Source organism: Pinus tabuliformis, chromosome 6 (assembly GCF_031772625.1).
Source record: "Pinus tabuliformis cultivar Carrire ecotype Pingquan chromosome 6, CPIR1, whole genome shotgun sequence".
NCBI classification, from domain to species: domain Eukaryota; kingdom Viridiplantae; phylum Streptophyta; class Pinopsida; order Pinales; family Pinaceae; genus Pinus; species Pinus tabuliformis.
In genome coordinates, this window is record NC_142292.1 from 245052785 (window position 1) to 245072925 (window position 20141).

Sequence of the window (20141 nt, forward strand, 5' to 3'; positions counted from 1 at the left end):
GACCTTCGTATGACCTTTTCCTTTGCCAATGTATCGAACCAAATCAGATAGAAGGGAAGAAGATGCTTGATGTTATGATGTCCAAATGAGATTCAAATTCACTTGTATTTATAGGCTTCTAGGGGTGTCCAACAAGGTTCACTTGATGTTGCTGCCAGGCTGTCCAAGTGTGCATGTGGGTGAAGCCGACCTAGTCGAATATCCATAAGTGGGTGCATAAATCAAAAACCAACTTCTTCTTTTCCGAATGAGGTGATCTTTAGGTCGATTTTGGTCCTCTAGGAAAGAGGAACTCAATGCCATCATCAAATCCATAAAATTAGTAGTCCAAAGTGGAATTTTACCGCAGTTTCATATTTTTAACACTCCCTCTCAACTAGGGAGAATTCCACCTGTAACACATGTCCATTGATCAGTGTGTCTTCCTGTTCATCATGTGTACAAATATTCTCAACCCTATCCGCTGAAACATTCTCGAATCTAAAGAAGAAGAATCATGGGGAGAAAAATGCTACCACCCTCTATCCATTGGGCTACAACCCATAAATATGTCATCAGGCTACTACCTTGAAATGTCATCAGGCTACTACCCAGAATATCATGGGGGAGCTACAACTCAACCCATATTGAGCAATAGGATACCTCATCACACAAGGGAGTAAATGCTTGACCCTGGAATTTCATCGGGGAGCTATACCCTCAATCCAAAATCATATCGGGTCATCTCAACCCATCCTATTTCCTACTGATATTCCCATCGATGACCCAGAATAGTCATGTGGTAGAACACCTACATCATAATCACCTTGGGTTGTACACCCCCAAGTACACTCTCTCGTTGGCCAGACGAGGAGTAGTACTCCCAACAAGCCCGACTTGTGGGTATGATGCTAACTGGGGTATACTCTGCAAAGTCCAATATAGGGTGAGCTACTACTCCAACCCTATGGGCAATATTTAGGGGTAATGCCCTATTGTCCAGAGTTCCCTCAACCCCAGGAGCCCTCGATCTCGATTCCTCACCCCGGGATCTCAACAAGGTAGGAAGAGTTGGCTCAGTGTCCTCGATCAGTGGTGCCCCTTATCAGGAGGGGTCATGTCCATCAGTCCAAGCTTCTCTCTAAAGATCAAGAACTTCCCCTTCGGCAAAGCCTTGGTGAGAATATCTGGAATTTTCTCATTTGTTGATATGTGATGGAATCGAACAACTCCTCTCTGTACCATATCATAAATGAAGTGATATTGGATCTCTATGTTCTTGGTATTATCATGGAACATGAGATTCTTTGCCAGACAGATCCCACTCTTGTTGTTGCAATATATCACTGTAGTGTCTAGGACCTGCTCAAATAGCTCTCCAAAGAGCTTCCTCAACTAGACTACTTCACAGCTAGCCATGCTAGTAGCAATATACTCTGCCTCGACGGTAATCAATGCTACAGACTTCTACTTCCTGCTCATCCAAGATATCATGGAAGATCCAAGACTAAAACAACATTTAGATGTACTCTTTCGGTCGATAACATTTTGTGCCTAGTCAACATCAGTGTACCCATGAAGTCAAACATCTCTAGTAGAGTATCTCAGACCAAATGTAATTGTCCCCTGCAAATATCTCAAAATGTGTTTGGTAGCGGTCCAATGTGCATGGAGAGGCTCAGTCATGAATTGACTCAATGTGTTCACTGCATAACATATGTCTGGATGGGTGTTCATAAGGAACATTAGAGCCCTAATCAACTGTCTATACTCGGATGGATTTACCAAATTAGATTCTGCATCTTCTCCACATAACTTATTGAAGTTCATTTCCATCGGTGTGGGTAAGGACTTACATTCTATCATTCCAAATCTTTCCAACAATTTCACAACAGATTTCCTTGTTAAAGGAAGATATCTCAAGACCTTTAGCACACCTCAAGGCCTAGAAAATAGTGCATGAATCCAAGGTCCTTTATCTCGAATTTAGAGGATAACTCCCTCTTACACTTAATCATCAGAGGCTCACTACTTGTCAGAAATAGATCGTCAACATATAAAACCAAAATCAGTGGTATACCTTGGACTACCTTGAAGTAGAGGTTGGGATCGACATTTCTTCTTGTGAATCCAAAATTTATCAAATAACTGTTTATGTAGGTGTACCATGCTCTTGGGGCTTGCTTCAGACCATACAATGCCTTTTTCAATCTACACATGTGTGTCTTACGGTCTCCTACTTCAAATCCCTATGGTTTCTCAACGTATACTTCTTCTTGTAGCATGCCAAGGAGGAATGCGGTCTTTATGTCCATATGATGAAGGGTCCATCCTTAACTTGCAGCAAGGGAAACTATCCAACGAACGATTGTATATTGAGCCACAGGTGAAAAAATATCATCATAATCTTCTCCCTCTTTCTGGGAGAATCCTTGGGCTACAAACCTCGCCTTGTTTTTTTCAATGCTTCCATCAATTCTATGCTTGATCTTGAATATCCACTTTGAATTTACCATAGATTTATCCTTCGGTCTTAGCACAACATCCCATACATCATTCTTCATAATAGATTCATATTCCTCGGCCATAGAATCTTTCCATACTTGTTCTTTTACCGCTTCTTCGAATGTGGAAGGTTCGACTTGAATCATAGTGCTCATGATTGCAACATATCCCTAGTATCTTCATGGCTTCTACCTTTCTCTAAATGATCTTTGAACATGCACATGACTACCAAAATCGTGAAGAGTGTCATGGAGCCAAAGTGGTCTCTTCCTAGTAGGAGGATTACTAGGAGGAGAATCTAAGGGATCCATGGGATCCATGGGATCATCAACAATATCAGTCTCATATTCGGGCATGGACATGCCATCCAAGATACCCATATCATTATTCTTCTTAGGAGGAGGAGATGGAGGAAGGTCTCTAGCTTTTCCAAGAGCATCATCTTCATCGAATGTGACATCCCTACTAATTTCAACCTTCATTTGACTAGAAATATATATTTTAAATTCTTTAGAGTTTTCACAATATCCAATAAATGTACCTTTTCTTCCTGTAGCTTCCAATTTGATTCTTTTGTCCTTCAACACATGGAAATATAAGGGACATCCAAATATGTGGAGATGACTCATGTCGGGCTTCACACCTATAAATACTTCTTTGGGGGTTTTGTTTTCCAAAGCTTGACGAGGCACCCTGTTTTGAACATATACGACATCATGTGAAGCTTTGGCCCAAAGAGATTTAGGAAAATTTTGATCATGGAGAATCACTCGAGTGGCTTCTACTATAGGCCTATTCTTTCTTTCAGCGAAATCGTTTTTTTCAGGAGTATATGGAACAATTGTTTCATTCTCTACACCTTCCTTTTTGAAAAATCAATGAATTCATTTGACACGTATTCTCCACCATTATCAGACCTGAATATTTTGATCTTCTTCCTTGTTTGATTTTCAATCAATGCTTCAAACTTCTTAAATATTTCAAAGGCTTCATCCTTATGCTTCAAAAAGTATATCCATGTCTTCCTTGAAAAGTCATAAATGATTGATGTAGTAAAGATATCCACTAATAGAATGCATGAACATCAGCCCACATATGTAGGAATGAATGAGATGGAGGATGTCAATGGTCTTGTTCTCACTAGAGGGGAATGGTCACCTTGTCTTCTTTCCACTGGCACATCCTAGAAATACTCCATCATGTTTAGCTTGAACATTTGGAATCCTTGAGACCAATTTCTTTAATTTTGGAATAGCATCATAATGAATATGAGCTAACCTTCTATGCCTTAATTCACATAAATGATTTGTATTATGAACCAATGCTAGTAGTGGCCTTCAAGTGACCTTGTATAGTCCTTCATATCTTGTTCCTAAAGTGAATGCATCTTTCATAAGAGATCTAGCGGGCCAAGTAAGGACTTTTCCTTTGATGAAGGCAACCCTCATCCCTTTGTCTTCTAAAGTGGAGATTGATACCAAATTCATCTTTAACCTAGGCACATACATTACATCATGTAATACAATAGATTCCCTGGAATTCAAATGAAATTTGACGGATCCAAAACCTTTAACAGGATGAGTAGAGTTGTCTCCAAGAATTATTTTCGAATTTGACTCCCTCTCTACCAAGTTAGAGAGAACTTCTTTGTAACCAGAGAAGTGATGAGTGGCCTCACTATCAACCAACCAAATATCCCATGAATTCAGAGGAGATGAACAAGTAAGAGTGGAAATAAAAATATATTTAGATTGATTCACAACATTAATTTCATACCTGGAGAATTTTGACTTCTTTTGTGGACATTGATCTTCTTCATGGTTGCTTGGAGCATCTCTTTTTCTTCTATCATTTCTCCCATTTCGGTCATTCCATCGCTCATATTTCCCCTTTTGATTATTAAACCTATTGTTGTTTCTTCTAGTGTTATATCGTGGTCCATTATTCTTCTCGGGGCAATCTCGAGCATAGTGCCCTCTCTTATGAAAATGGAAGCATTCAACGTTCACAAGTTCCTTTCTTCCACTAGAATTTCAAGGAGGAGGCTTTCTTGAATATGATGGACCTCCTTTCCGTTTCTTCTTCTTCTTGTCATGAGAAATGTATGCAGCGGGTTCTCCTTCTTCGTGCTTTTGAATCCTTCCTCTTCCTATCATTCTTTACTCTTCTTGAGTGAGATTTCCAACGAATTCATTAAATGAAGGGAGGAAATTTGTGTTGCTTATAGTTATCATGAATGTTTCCCAAATATAGGGGAGACCTCTTAGAGTTTGGACCACCTGATCCCTATCCGACACATCTTCTCCAACTCTTAACAATTGATCTCTAACACGAGAGATCCTCATTATATAAGATTGTGTTGGGTTAAGGGGGCCTGACCCAGGTTCAGAGTTGATTGCGCCAACCAACAAAACCCTAACCGTGGCCCTTTTGGCAAGAAACTGCATGGCGCAGGTTGGAGTCTCATCCGAAGTAGTATTAGGGGATGTTAGAACCAGGCTTATGCATCTAGAGACTATATGATAAGTAATCTGAAGTCCTTGTAGCTTAGTTCTACCTTCACGTAGATTTGCGTCTTCCTATGGTCCACTACTGCAACTCTGTTCAGATGGTTTCTAGACCTTCATGAAGGTCTATGATTAGAATTTTTAGACCTAAAAGAAGCAGACTTACAACTTTCGCTTAGTAAATAATAACACTAGATATTTCTTCGCGCAAAACTACCTGCTTCGAATAGTTATCATAACATATTTAACCACTACCTTTGTGAAAACAAATCATTACTTATTTCATGCATATCTATTAAATATTTAACATATTCATGCAATAATTACATGTTATTTCACAGAAAATGGATCATTAAGCAATAATGAATAACCTAAACAGAAATAAGAGTAAGACATAGAAGCAAGATATTCCCTCCAAAATCAGTCTTTATTTGATTCAGCATTCAAATTACAGACTCATCCACCCTGCACACCCATCTGTAGGGGCCCACTCACTCAGCTGTGGACTTGCCAAGGTCTCTGTGCACTCAACTACAGGAGTCTTCCCCTTTCGCCTAAGTATAGGAAAACAAAGCTTTGTTGCCTTAGCACTTTCCCTTACACTTGTTCTCCCTCAATTCATTATCTAGACTTGCTATGGGTCAAATATTTATAGCCTTTCTAATACAATACCGTGGCCCGTGGCCTATGGGTGAGTCTCAAAACTGACCTACCACTTACCCATACAAGAGGCTAAAGCCCCTTGGACTCCTACTTAGCTGTGCGCTCCACTTCCACATTTCGCAGAGACTTTACATTTTTTACAAAATTCTACACAAAAATTGATTAAACTAACCCAAAATTGACCCCAAGGACCCTTTCCCAACAGGCCCTAACAAAAATAGGGTGACTCGCCCTCGAGTCACTCTGCTGGCACCTCAATCTTGGTGCAGAGGTCATTGTGTTGAAAATAGAAACAAGAAATGATAAATAGAATCCAAAAATTCCAATTTTAATTTGTCCCTAAATTAAAATTGTGAATTAAAATCCAATTTAGTCTCACCAGCTTCTTGGAAATAATTAATTAATTCATTATGGAGAAATTAGTTGGAGAAATTCAAGTTAGAAGTCTTTCTGAAGTCATGCAACAATTATCCCTTAAATTAAGGAGATTATCCCTTAATTAAGGAGATAAGATTGAGTTATATTTGAGTTGTAACTAGTTAACTCAGTTCACTGAGTTAAGTCCAGTTAAATTAGTTCCAAACTGTTTGAGGAACTAATTGAGAGTTATAGCCAGTTGATGCATGTATGCACTCAACCAGTGTACTCCAAATAACTGAAGATTCCCTCATCATAAACTCATGCATGTCTACTTTGAGAAAGACATAGTTGAGATTAAAGACAAGGACAATGTACTATCAGTTGCATGTGTTTACTTATAAAGGAAACTCATGCATGTAGTCAAGACACAATACCTTGAGGATTGCGCGGTTCTGATAGTGTGTGAGAGCAGTGTTCCACTTGGTGAGCTGAGAATCATCCACTAGGAACAAGGCAAGGAAATAGGAGCTTGGAGGGCAGAGGAGAAGGCTTGTGAGAAGCCAGGATTACCTGTGAGCATTTGTGAGGATTGTACTGAGAGATGGCTAGCTGTGAGAGCTAAGGATTTGTATAATCTCTATGTATTTCCACCTTGTATGATAAGACTGATAGTGGGGTTTTTAGCTGAGGCTTTCCCCAAAGTATTTTCATGTGTCTTGGATGATTGATTTTTCTTCTTCTGGTTATATGTGTTCAGCTCGATCTTGCTCAATATTTAAGGTTCTAAAAATTGATAGTAGAAGTAGGTTATAGTATTTTGCTTTGGTTATATTGCATTATCGGGTTAATCTATAGTCAGATTTTCTACATAGGTCTCAGAGCGAGATTTGTAGAGAATTTGCAGAATTTCTACATGGTATCGGAGCCAAGTTTATCGGAACTATGAACAGTTATGGAGAAGAGAATTCGAAGTTTGAAGTTCAAGGCTGTAGGTGCAAATCGAATTCATATCATACTTCAATTGAGATGGGACATTATGCGACTAATTGCCCATCGAAGAAGTCCATGAAGGGATCCTTGGATGGATCGGAAGGTGAGGCATTAGCCTCTCAGTTCGAAATGGACTTTACTCTCATCGCATGCATGGTGTCATTGATGATGGGTTGTGTTTGGTATCTTGATAATGGAGCCTCATTCCACATGACCAGTGATAAAAGTTTATTTAGTGCCTTGGAGGAGAAAGACCTCAAGATGTTCATAGAGATGGGTGACGACGGAAGGTATAGTGTTTTAGGAGTGGGCACAATTGCTTTTTAGAGGGAGTGTGGAGCTCATATCACCTTGATAGATGTGAAGTATGTGCCTGGACTGAAGAAGAACTTGGTATTAGTCGCGATATTGGAAGACTGTGGCTATGATGTGTTTTTTAGTAAGGGAAAGGTTTTCCTTAGACACATCACCACAAGGTAGGTGAAACCGATCGGTTCACGAGTTAAGAACCTATATGCTCTTGAGGTCCAAGATGCATGCAAAACCTTGAGGAGCAAGGCAAATGTTAGATACTTGGTGGTTAAGAGGGAGAGTAAATTACCTCTCAACATGCAGTCCCAGAAGAAGTCTCAAACAATTGTGGAGGAGCCACAATTGGAGAAGCAGAGAGGAGACTGAGTGAAGAGGTCCACTCATACATATACCTCCATTAGGGGGGGATTTTGATTCAAGTGGGCAGAGGTATCACATGCAGCCATACCTCCAGGTGTGAGGTGGGACGATGTGAATTGATAATCCAAAGAACGCTAAAATTGGGAAGGGTCCATTGAGAGGTTTTATCTCATGGATCGTACCTTGCTATGGGAGCCCAAAGTACATAGTAGCGGGAGGAATTAGTGGGATAGATTCAGTCAAAGATCAAAGTGACAGAGGCTAGAGCAGTCAGATACTGAAGAGCGTAGAGAAGGATTGACAATAGTGCAGAAAGGAAGAGTCAGTAGAAGCGCAAAGTTTTCAATTGACATAGGCAATATCAGTCAGAGACTTTGATGACAGATGCGTCACACTGATTCTGGTTGGATGTTTTTTTGTTGTTTCTAAAGTTGTTGGAGCAACAACACTAGAGAGAAGTGTTGCATGCATAACAGTCCAAAGGTTCACGATTGTGATCGAGTTGAATTCCTTTCTTATTGAGAGGGAGTGTTGAAAATAACAAACAAGAAATAATAAAAATAGAATCCAGAAATTCCAATTTTAATTTGTCCTTGAATTAAAATCGAATTTAGTCTCACCAACTACTTGGAAATAATTAATTAAATCATTATGGATTAATTAGTTAGAGAAATTCAAGTTAGAAGTCTTTCTGAATTCATGCAAACAGTTATCCCTTAATTAAGGAGATAATATTGAGTTATATTTGAGTTGTAATTAGTTAACTCAGTTTACTGAGTTAAGTCCAGTTAAATTAGTTCGAAACTATTTGAGGAACTAATTGTGAGTTATCAGTCAGTTGATGCATGCATGCACTCAACCAGTGTACTCCAGATAACTGAAGATTCCCTCATCAGAAACTCATGCATGTCTACTCTGAGAAAGACCTAGTTGAGATTAAAGACAAGGACAATGTACTATTAGTTGCATGTGTTTAATTATAAAGGAAACTCATGCATATAGTCAAGACACAATACCTTGAGGATTGCGCAGTTCTGACAGTGTGTGAGAGCAATGTTCCACTTGGTGAGGTGAGAATTGTCCACTAGGAATAATGCAAGGAAATATGAGCTTGGAGGGTAGAGGAGAAGGCTTGTGAGAAGCTAGGATTTCCTGTGAGCATCTATGAGGATTGTACTGAAAGTTGGCTAGCTGTGAGAGCTAAGGCTTTGTATAATCTCTATGTATTTCCACCTTGTATGATAATATAGATAGGGGGTTTTTAGCTGAGGCTTCCCCAAAGAATTTTCATGTGTCTTGGATGATTGATTCTTCTTCTTCTTTTTATATGTGTTCACCTCGATGTTGCTCAATCTTTAAGCTTGCACAAATTGATAGTAGAAGTAGGTTATAGTATTTTTTTTTGGTTATATTGCATTATCAGGTTAATCTATAGTCTAATTTTCTACATAGGTCTCAAAGCGATATTTGTAGAGAATTTACAGAATTTCTACACATTGAACTCGACTTGCAGTGCTTCTATGTTAGCAGAATCTTGTACCACGGCCTACTGCACTTCCTCTACCTGCTTTTTTGTAGTTGGGCCTTCTACTTCTAGGCGCATCCTTCTTTGTGTCTACTGAAGTGTTTTTAGATTTTCTTGGACTGACATAGTAAGCTGACTTGCTTCCTCTATCCATGGCTGTATTCTGGCCTTTAGGAGGGCCTCTTTCCTTTGTAGCTCTTTGATCTGTGATTGTAGCTATTTTCCTTCCTGTAATCGAGCAAGGTGATGGACTGGTGCCAAAGTGCGCGCAGTCGCCCTGACTTCATCAAACCTTTGTTGTGTCTCTCGGATACCTGTGCCAAGTTTCTGCAAGTTTGGGTCCTCTTGCAACATCTTCTATAGCTCCATGGCCTGTTCAAATATCAATGTGCAGCATGTGCAACCTGTGACTTTTGCATCCAAAGTGCCCATGCTCTCCTTGATGGCTACTCCACGCTGCTCCCAGATCTCTGAAGGAGTGGTTGGATGAAATTTCAATTGTAGCTCGGAGATCTTCATTTGAAAGTCAAATGTGACTCTACCGATCTCATCTTTTGATTCATGGAAAATAAAAGCTAATTTCCTGATCTTTGCTATAGCTGTGATGTCTTTTGGAATATTTAACTTTGGGATAGAATTGCACGCTTGTGTTATTACTATTTATAGTATTTGACTTCATGCTTGCAACTCTTCCTCTTCTTTCAGATCTTGATCCTTCTCAATGAACATTTGTTTGTTGTTTACCTTAAATTCATTGATAACTTCAAGTGCGCACTACTCTCTAATTCTAAGCTCGTTCGAGACCCCCTGAAGTAGTGCATGGAGTGTCTAAAGTGGCAATGTGACTAAGTTCACCCCGATGTCTTTAATCATGCTCAGTAGAGCGCTATATTCCTCTGTTTCCACGTGAACTGATCCTTCTGGTAAGGAGATGACTCCAAGGTCCAGATTCCTTTCCATCTCCAATACTTTCTTTCTCCCTTTCGTGAGGCCCGCTTTCACCCCGCTCGCTTGCCCTACGCTGACTTGAATCCTTCCTCTTTGGATCTGCATCTTGTGTAGATCCTTCTAGACTCTCCCTAGCATCTGCATGTACTGCTATTCAAATTGCTGCCAGAGCTCTATTGTGGTGTCTTTGACTTTATCCCCAATTTCGTCGAGATCCCCTTCTGTGAGGATGATTGGGTCAATGCACACTTGTTTATATGATTTTTGCTTCTTTCTTGGGCCGAAAATTGTCTCCTTACTGCACTTCTTCAATGTGAATGGAGTGCTTTGATCCTCTCCCCCAACTTCGCCCTTTTCCAACAGTTCCTGCTGCTTACTATGATGGGAAGCCAATGCTTCGACTTCCTCTTTGTTAGTGTGCTCTCTCTCAGCACGCTATTTCACATTGCGCTCTTTTTCATCAGTTTCCTTAGCAAGAACTTATTTCTTTCTCTACTCAGCCAATGCTCGTGCCGCTTTCTATGCAACTTCTTTATGCTTCTGTACAACTGTCATCTACATAGCAGAGCTTTCTCTGCCCTGACTCGTACCGACACCAACATCTGTGGGTTGTCGCCACTCAAATGGCCAACTTCCCACAATTTCCTACACATATATTTCTGAAACTAAGTAGGGCAACTTGTGCCATAGATGCTTAGGATTCTGTCGCGCCCTGATCGATACGTTATGAAAGTCGACCTTGAAATCCATGTAGGACCTCAGTTGCTCGAACAAGGTTGGAGACAACCTTGGCCTCTAACTGATTATTGTGCAGAGGTCAATCTCAACCAATATCCAAAAAACCTTGGATTCCTTGATCCTCTCTGGATACTTTGTCGCCCACAGCGAAGTGAACTTCGCTGCCTCTGGTAAATTTTCTTCCTACGGAGGAAACTGACTATTCTCCAGCAGGCACCATGCTACTAGTAAAATTAACAATAGGAGACAAGCATAATGAAATGGCTTGTTATCCTCCTATGCTTCACGATAGTTCACGAGGAATTCCTTACATAAATACTGTGCCTAGTTGTACTATACTCCCTTCGCGCACTGGGAAGCCAATGACACTACTGGCACTGGGACTTCGTCCATGCAACATTTCCTCATAATATTTCTTGCTAGAATTTGGGCAGCAAAATGCACTAATTGGTATTGATTGGAGTGGATAGAATATCCGCGCGACTTCTTAATCAATCCAAATTTAGCTTTCATTTTATCTGCCATCTCCTTTTCTCCACTTTTTCCTCCAAACTCCTTGGCAGGGTCCGCCCCTTTATAGGGCATCTTTGTAATCCTATCGATGAGAATATCAGTGATAGGGATGGGTTCACCGAGCCATAAGCACACATCATGCACCAACGTGAGCAGCTGGCGCACACACACAGTGTTGATGATCGACTGGTGAAAGTATGGTATGCAAAGAATGTGCATTAATCCGGCCTGCTCAACACCTCTGGCCCATTTCATGGGTTCTAGCCATGTAACCCAAATTTCTTCGTAATAGATCTTTGTCATATACTTGTTAGTAGCTAGGTGAGGGAATTTCTCATAGTAAGTGAGATCCCAATCCTCCATATTCAACATTGGGATGCGCACTAAGACCGCGCCTTAAAAAATGACCTGTTCTGGTAACAGTGGCATCGAGACCATAAATTTTCCTGAGTCTGGGTGTTTGGTTAGTTTCATTTTGCCTTTCCGCAGAGGGATATACTCTAGGAGCTGAGTGATACGCTCTCCCTCCTCAGCATCTAGTTCCTCCATACCGTCGCAGAGTTCTTCTGCCTCCAAATCCACTATTTTCTCTGGCTGCTTTGCCTTATCCTTATCTCCTTCTATCGAACCTCCGAGTTCTTCCTTGGTGAATGATTCACCGATACATATTGTTTCTGCTTCTCCTTAGCATCCAATTGCTTCGGCCTAGGTGACCTCGGCAATGTAGGCATGTAGGGCGTAGCTTCCATGCTCGTTATTTTAGGGGTCGCCATGTCAGAGACAACATCTTCAGAACTAACAACCTCTGTGGGATTTGTTGTAGTCATTCGTTCAAAAAAAAGTTCATGGGCTTCTGCAGATAGGTTTGTGAATAACGGTCATGACAAGAGTTCTTCCCAATCTTCATGCTTCATAAACTTAAAACAATAAGGCTCACAGACAATTCTCAGAATGCAAAGTGTTTCTCTACAGGACGACATGCCATATTTATAGGGGTTTTTGAATCCAAATCCGACTGTTCCCTCCATTTTCTGATAATAAATGCGTCTTTGGTAGCAGATCTTCAAAGATTTTCACCATAAATGATGCCTAACCACTCCTTTTAATATGATTTTTTCCATCAAGTCGTGAATAGTGACTCCAATGGCTACTTTTGGACCCATCTACATGGTACCTCCCCTGGTGGCGCAACTCATCCAACGCAGCTTCACTTGTCGCATTCCTTTCTTTCATCTTGTAGCCTTTGTAATATATTTTTCTCCCCTTCGGGCAACATAGTTTATAGTTCCACAATCCCTTACAGCTACCTGGATTACTAAGACTGTTCTGCTACTATGTAGTCATTATGCAGGGGCAAGATCCCTTGTATATTGCTTAAGCCTACTTCCATTCAATTTCCTAGGGAATGGATCCCCATTCAGCTTCATGAGCTAAACTGCGCCACCATCCGTGATCTCCTTAACAACATATGGCCCCAACCAATGCATTAGAAATTTCCCTGGAAATTTTGTGAACTTGCTATCATATAGAAACACTAAATCATCCACCTTGAAAGTGTGCAAATTAATATGCCTATCATGCCATGCTTTCTCTCGTTCCTTTTGTACTTGATGGTGAAATCCTGTAAGAAAGTGGTCCTCTTCCAACTCCATCAGCTGCACGAGCCGTTCCTCCAAGGTCTCATGATCCACCATCTCTGTCAAAGCGGCAATATGTAGACTTGTCACAATATACTCTGCAGGCATCACCGCTTCAATTCTATAGACCAACCTAAATGGTGTCTGGCCTGTCAACTTCTTACAGGTTGTCCTATATGCCCATAGTACTGCTGGTACATGCATATCCCAGTCATTCCTCTGCGTGTTTCATACCTTTTTCAATGCATTCTCCAAGATTTTGTTAAATGCTTCCACCATTCCATTTGCCTGTGGGTGATAGGGTGTGCTCTTTTGGTGGTATACCTGGAATTATTCGAGCATCACGCTGATAGTTTCATTCAAGAAATGTGTACCCCTATCACTCACCAACACCTTAGGGCATCCAAATCGTGTTAAGACATATTCAAACAAAAATCTCACAGTTGTGGCAGCTGTACAATCCTTCACTAGTTGTGCTTCCACCCGTCTGGTTAAATACTTTGTTGCAGTAATGATATACCAAGCGCCCTTTCTCGGTGGTTGTATGGGACCTATGAAATCAATGACCCATTTATCAAATACCTGCAACGAAACCTGAGGATCTAAATGAAATTCATCTCTTCGTGAAGGCTTTCCTGTCCTTTAGCAAGAATCGCACGCCTTGCAGTACGTCATAGAATCCTTATGCAATGTCGGCCACCATAATACAACACGCAAAATCTTACGCCTGGCTTCTTTTCCTTCATACTATCCTCCTACTACTCCTCCATGTGCTTTGGCGAGGATTTAAGCGCACTCAAACTCTAGAACATACCTTTGCAGCATTTCATTTGATCCCATATTATATAAGTGACCTAAAATCATTGAAAAATCTATAGAGTGGACTACTAATTCCTTCTTCTACTGAGTGGAATATCCTTCTAGAGCTGTACCAATGGTTTAAAACTAAATGATATCAACAAAATGGTCATCCGCGGCACGCACCGCAAAGAGCTGCACGTTCGACAATCCTTCCTCCAAACTATTTGGTTCTTCGCCCATTTCAATCTTTAATAGATGGCCGTGTTTGGCATTCAACCTTCCAGGCTTCACAATTATTTCAAAGTCATATTCTTGAAACAACAATAACCATCAGAAAATCCCCCCCTTGCAACACAAGCTTATTGACCATGTACTTTAGCGCGGAGTGTTCTATATACATTTTAAAATGTCCGCCCAACAAATAATGTCGAAAATTTTGCAGCGCGTATAACATCGCCAACCCTTCACACTCTATAGTGGAATAATTCTTCTCAGCCTTTAATAACTTTCTGCTTGCGAAGGCTATCATACGATCAATTTATCCCTCTCCTGCCTGTGTTCATACTGCACTGAGCACAATACAAGAAGAATCTACATGCACATGGAATTATTTCTTCCTGTCTAGAAACACCAAAATGGGCGCAGTCACCATATTTTCCTTCAATAATCTAGACTGTGCTGACATTCTTCATCCCAACAAAACATAGCATCTTTCTTCAATAATTTTTCCATCGGCGTGGTTATTTGAGCGTATGCCTTGATAAACTTTCTATAATACCCAATGTGCCCCAATGTTGCACGTAGCTATTTTACATTCCTAGGAGCTTCCAAATTCACAATCACAATGATATTCACAGGGTCCACCATCAATCCTTTCTTACGTACGACATGGCTGAGAAAAATTCCAAAGGGCACACAAAATATGCACTTCTTCAAATTCAGCGTGATCTGATACCTTCAACATGTATCCAGCATAAGGTGTAGGCTAACAACATGGCGCTTTACCAACCCAAACACAACCTAATCGTTAAAATAAACCTCTAAAAATTTATGGATAAATTCATTGAACACCACGATGAGAACCCGAGAGAAGATTGTAGGCGCATTCTTTAATCCGAATGGCATTACTGTATATTGAAAGCAACCCCACTCTATTGCGAAGGTTGTCTTGCTTCGATCTTCTGACGTAATCTTTATTTGATGGTATCTTGAGGACCCATCAGTAAATGAATAACCCAGCTGTCCACCAACATTCTCTAATAATTCATATGTAAATAGTGTTGGAAACGGATCATGCACGCATGCATCGTTCAACTTTCTTAGATCTACGCATATCCTGATTTCTCCTTTCTGTTTCTTTTCCTGGAAAACCATTGGGCTCACCCAATTGGATTCCTATATAGGTTCAATAATACTAGCATCCAACATCTTATCAAGCTCTTTGCGCACTTTTTATTATACTTCAGATGAGCTGATAAGTTCTCTGCTTGACAGGTTTCGCATCTGGTTTCAACATAATCCTCTTAACACCTAAATCTCCTACGATCCCCTTCAAATTTGAAAACTTTATTGGGAATAATCTTGATATTCGCGTAACAGTTTGACCACCTTATTGATTGTATATTCATCCCAATAGTCTCCTATCTTCGCGAACTTAGGCTCTGCTTCAGATCCAATATTTACTTGTTTAGTTTTCAAAGCTTCCGATATATCCAAGTTTTCTACTTTTGGTCCTTCAACTTCGCGTTGTCCTTCTGTCTCTGGAATGTTAATATTCTGTGGGTCTTCTTGTTCCTCTTCAATAGTCACATTGTAACATTCTAGTGCATGGCGCAAATGTGTACTCCAATTCGGCTAAGCCCATTTGACCGATTCCTTAGGCATTCTGAATATAGCTACTTTTATCTGCTGGAACGCTTCATCAATGCATTCAACCCCATCCTCAAAGATGAAAGTCAATAAGAAACTTTCTCTTAATATATCCCATTTAGCTGTCCCATGGTGAAGCTCCGTTTCTAAATACCAGTTCATTGGGATTGTATCTAAGGTATGACAAAAAATGTGCACCCATTCTAGTTGTGGTTCTGTTCCCCAAGCCTTAGTCCATCATGTCAAATGATCGCGTGGATCATCCTTCCCATTGTACTTTTCTGTCATCCAGGTATTAGCATACCCAAACCTTAATCTCATCATTCTTCTGTATTCCTTCCATCCACCGAAGCTGTCCTTGTGCATACCCCACCAACAGGTAGGCATAGCACACAGTAACAACTCTAGTGCTTGGAAGCGATGTTATTCCGGCATTTCCCTTTCAAAGTCATCTAAAAACAGATCCACATCCGTAAAACCATCATAATGCGGAAGATTCCTTACCCCATTTGAGACACACTGCAGTGATTTGGTCATAACATTGCAATAGAGCGTAGATACTACATGCAACTGATTCTACCACTGTTCAAGCTCTTCATCTAAGTATGAGGTGCAGGAGCTATCCCTGTCCCACAAAATTTGTCCATCGGTTGTAGGATTGATCCCATATTCATTTCACACTATGATCTTGTATATCTGATCCAAATCATCATCACTTTCCACAAAGTCACGAATAGGTTTAGTATAACACGCTCCTTCAACAGGGACGATTGGTACTACGACCCTAAGTGAATTCCTTTGAAACATCATTTTCCACTTCTTCAAGTTGATTACTGCGTCCATATCAAAATCCCAGTCAATTCCTAGTAGTGCAGGGTAGGGTTAATATAATCCACTATTTCAATGACCTCAAAGTCAGCTAGCATGCTTGCGCCCTCAATGTCCACCTTTACACCATATAAGCGCCCCATATTTATATCGATCACGAACTCAATCACAAAACTTCCAAGTGTGCGATCAATCCAATGATCCAAGACCCATGCGATATTGCTTCTTGATGCTTCCAGTCGTCGCACCAGTTCTGGAGTCCACACTATAGGGCCGTCAAGCCTCCACGTCCCTTGACTATCAACCAATTTAGACAACTACTCGTGTAGTTCATGAAGGAAGAAACAAAAGAATGCTTCGGTCTCGTCTGTGTATAAATATCTATGCAACCACTGTTCCTTAGATAATTTAGAGCTCCTGTTCTCTTGAGCAACAAACATGTGAAATTTTCGGTCAATCCACTTCTCGATCTCTTTCTTTGTAGGGAACCATTTATCACACATCCCTTAGAAATATCCTGGTCTTGGAAACGAAACCATTTGTTGGGTTAAGGGGGCTTGACCCAGGTTCAGATTTGATCACACCAACCAAAAAAACCATAACTGCTGGCCCTTTCAGAAACAACCTACATGGCGCTGGCTACAGCCTCACCCGAAGCAGTATTGGGGGATGCTAGAACCAGGTTTCTGCATCCATATACCATTTGATAAGTAATCTGAAGCCCTTGTAGCTCAGATCTGCCTTTGTACAGATCTGTATCTTCCTATGGTCCACTACTGCAACTCTGTTCAGATGGCTTCCAGACCTTTGGGAAGGTCTACGATCAGACTTTTTAGACCTAAAAGAAGCAGACTTACAACTTTCGCTTAGTAAATAATAACCCTAGGTCTACCTTCAGGTAGATCTACCTGCTTCGAATAGTTATCATAACAGATTTAACCACTACCTTCGTGAAAACAGATCATTACTTATTTCATGCATAGCTATTAAGTATTTAACATATTCGCACAATAATTACACGTTATTTCACATAAAACAGATCATTAAGCGATAATGCATAACTTGAACATAAATAAGAATAAGACACAGATGTAAGATATTCGGTCCAAAATTAGTCTTTATTAGATTCAACGTTCAAATTATAGACTCTTCCTCCTTGTACACCTAGTTGCAGGGGCCCGCGCACTCAGCCGTGGACTTGCCAAGGTCTCTGCGCTCTCAACTGCAGGAGCCTTCCCCTTTCGCCTAAGTACAGGAAAACAAAGCTTTCCTACCTTAGCACTTTCCCTTACACTTGTTCTCCCTCAATGTTGGCATTATGATTCAGGTTTGGCGCTATGGCACAGGTGTTGTACTTGATAGCAACTCACTCAAGAGGCATATCTCTGTTCAGGCTCTCAAAATCATAGAAAATGAGATACCCGCAGGTGAGCCTAAGAAAAGCTACAGACCCGTAGGTACCCCGACCAAGATGTGCAGACATACCCTCAAGTACTCTGTTCAAAAGGTGCGGACCTCAACTTCACTCACTTCAATGCAGAGAATCGCGCTTACGTGGGAATTCTTATGAATGGTGCATGGTATTTAGTCCGACGTATATGATCCTATGGTTTTGGTCCGTGGTATAGCATCTAAATTATTGAACCCTGGTTTTGGGTCCCTTGTATCGGTTCTCTATGGTTTTGATCCTTGGTTTGAGTATGGGCTTGCCTATAAAAATGAAAGGAGATCATTTGGCTAGACACTTTTGAATATTGAATATCTTAAGATCTGAAATTTTGGGTGATTGGTTTGATAACACTAGATCTAAATCAAGGTGAATACTGTAAATTGTAAGGCGGATCTATCGTAATCTCATTGGCACATGATAAGATCTGTGGATCTGACAGTCTGTGGCACATTGGAGGTCCGATAAATTGGCTCTATTCCGAGGTCTGTAGGCGATCCACATCGCAGGTGCAGAGGTACGCAGCTTAGCAGAAGGTGAAGGTGCGGAGGTATGCAGCGCAACAGAAGGCACTGGTGCGGAGGTACGCAATGCAGTAGAAGGCACAGTGCGGAGGTACGCAGAGGAACAGAAAGATCAGGTGCGGAGGTACGCTGTCAGGCAGATAGTGTAGGTGCAGATCTGCGCAGAGGTACGCAGAGCAACAGAAGGAGTCGGTGCGGAGGTATGCAGAGCAGAAGAAGGATCAGGTGTGGATCTGCGCAGTTTAGACACAGAAGAGCTGCGGATATTCGTAGGTTTCTATTGGTGAAATTGTGGACTTTTCTTGAGTTATTTGTTGGCTGCCTTTTATCTATTGCTGAAGAGTTCTGGGTTTAGATTACTAGTATTGCTGTTCTGGTTATTGCATTTTGAGAAGTTATTAGTTGATTCATTGGGTGATTGTAAAAGGAGATTGGTTGATTCACATGTACTTGATGATTTGATGTTCATGGATCCAGTTTGAAAATTTATGAAAAGTGGTCCTTGGAAGAAAAGAAGTAGGTCAGCACCTACGTACTAGTAGTTCAGCTAGTACAAGAGCTAAGGGGGTTGTAGCTCCCTTTTAGGAGAGACTGGAAAACGAGAGAGGGTTGTAGCTCTCAGCAGGTTCCAGCCTATGTACTGGTAAAGGACTGCACCAATACAAAATCATTGTAAAAGAAGTTTTTAATTGAAAGAAGATAGAGACATATTGCAGCATGTGGTTTTCACCCACATTGGGTTTCCACCTTATATCTGGTGTTCTTTGGTGTGACTATTTGTTTTTCTTGTTCTTGCTCATTATTATATGGTACTGACATACAAATCAATGATCAATATCTGAAGAGTAAATTAAAGTATAAATCTGGAAGATATATTGAAAAGAATTAGATAATACTGATTCACCCCCCCCCCCCTCTCAGTATTATTTCCAACAATTGGTATCAGAGCAGGTCCTTCTGAAGAAGCTTGATCGCTTGAAGGAAGATCCATCATCATGAGCAACTACGAGAGAGAAGCATCTATTAGGCTGCCAATTTTTGACGGGACAAACTTTGTATATTGGAAGGTAAGAGTTACTACCTATCTTCAATCTCTTGGTATAGAAGTCTGGGATATCATAGATACTGGGTACACTTTTCCATCAGTAACTCCTACAGATCCGGCTGAGAAAAAGAAATATGAAACAAATGCAAAGGATGTCAATACTCTATTAGGATGTCTATCTCAATCAGAATTCATGAAGGTTATGCAGTATAAATCCGCAAAAGAAATATGGGACAAGATTGTTCTGAGCTATGAAGGAGATGATCAGGTAAAACGAGAAAAACTTCAAACCCTCAGAATTCAGTATGAAAACCTCAAAATGCACAACGATGAAAGTGTGGATAACTATTTCCTTCGTGTAGATGAGATTGTTAATTGTATGAAAAATTTGGGTGAAGAAATAAAAGAGGCTGTTGTGGTTGAAAAGGTTCTAAGATCTTTGTCCCCTAGGTTTGAATCTAATGTTTTTGCAATAGAAGAAAAAGAGAATCTACGAAACCTTACCATGTCACAGCTGCACGGAATTATGACTGCTTATGAAATGAGGAAAGGAAGACCATCAAACAGGAGAGAAGCTGCCTTCAAGGCTT